Source organism: Myxine glutinosa, chromosome 4 (genome assembly GCF_964187855.1).
Source record: "Myxine glutinosa chromosome 4, kmMyxGlut1.1, whole genome shotgun sequence".
In the NCBI taxonomy this organism is placed as follows: Eukaryota; Metazoa; Chordata; class Myxini; order Myxiniformes; family Myxinidae; genus Myxine; species Myxine glutinosa.
Genome location: NC_136264.1, coordinates 75,381,155 through 75,382,259, shown reverse-complemented (window position 1 = coordinate 75,382,259; position 1,105 = coordinate 75,381,155). Strand labels below are relative to the sequence as shown.

The 1,105-nt window shown below is 42.4% G+C and overlaps 1 long non-coding RNA gene across 1 annotated transcript; it reads right to left on the bottom strand.

The window, feature by feature from the left end:
- Positions 1–416: 416 nt before the first annotated feature.
- Positions 417–800, bottom strand: LOC144891525 (uncharacterized). Its single transcript, XR_013622974.1, has 3 exons — positions 759–800; positions 563–650; positions 417–507 (listed from the first exon to the last, which is right to left on the bottom strand). It is a non-coding gene; the product is annotated as an uncharacterized LOC144891525 (long non-coding RNA).
- Between the last annotated feature and the right edge of the window lie 305 nt (positions 801–1,105).

Sequence of the window (1,105 nt, the reverse complement as noted above, 5' to 3'; positions counted from 1 at the left end):
ATTCTGGCAAACTCCACATGGGTCTCATTCTCCCTCTTCGTGGCATTCCGGAATTTTTGCCGGTAAGCTTCAGGGACCAATTCATAGGCTTTGAGAATGGTTTTCTTCACCATCTCATAATCTGCACATTGCTCAATCGGTAAAGCCGAATAAATATCCTGAGCTTTACCCACCAGAACACTTTGGACTAATATGGTCCAGGACTCCTCCGGCCATTTTAGCATTTGAGCCACTTTCTCAAAGTGTAAAAAAAACTTGGCTACCTCCTTTTCATTGAAGGGTGGAACCAGCCTCACATGTCTGCCAACATCCCAGGTGTTTTGACTAGTTGTCGAACCAGTTGGCATGGGTGGTACCTCTCCCCGTTCTCTCATTAACTTCAGCTCCTTGACTTTAATTTCCTGCTGACGCGCCAATTCACGGTCCTTTAACTCCCTTTCGGCTCTTCTCTCCTCTGCTTCGAGTTCTCTTGCAGCTCTCCTTTCCTCTGCTTTTTTGTCTTCTAACCTTTCCTGGAGTTCTCTTTCCACTCTCCTTTCCTCTGCTTTTTTTCTCTTCTAACCTTTCCTGGAGTTCTCTTTCCTGTACTTTTAACCTTTCCTGGAGTTCTCTTTCCACTCTCCTTTCCTCTGTTTTTTTTCTCTTCTAACCTTTCCTGGATTTCTCTTTCCACTCTCCTTTCCTTTGTTTTTTTCCCCTCTAACCTTTCCTGGAGTTCTCTTTCCACTCTCCTTTCCTCTGTTTTTTTCTCTTCTAACCTTTCCTGGCTCTTCAATTGCATCTCCGTTTTTTGGAGCTCCACACTTTCTTGTTCTTATGGTTACCAATCCAAGGCTCCCTCTCGCCATGTTCCTTGTTCCACCATAGATTCTATCACCACTGTCTGCATCTCTGTTTTCTTCATTTAGCTTTTAGCCTCCAAGCTAAAATGCTTGCCCAATATCAAGAGTTCCGATTTTTAGTCAGGTTCACTATGTCAATAAATTATATTTCGTTCAAAATCATGGTAGATTAGCAAACCTATACATTTTGGAAAGGTTATAGCATAAGGAAACTAAAAATCAATGTTTACATTTGGAGAGATACCTGTATGGCGGCCATTTTG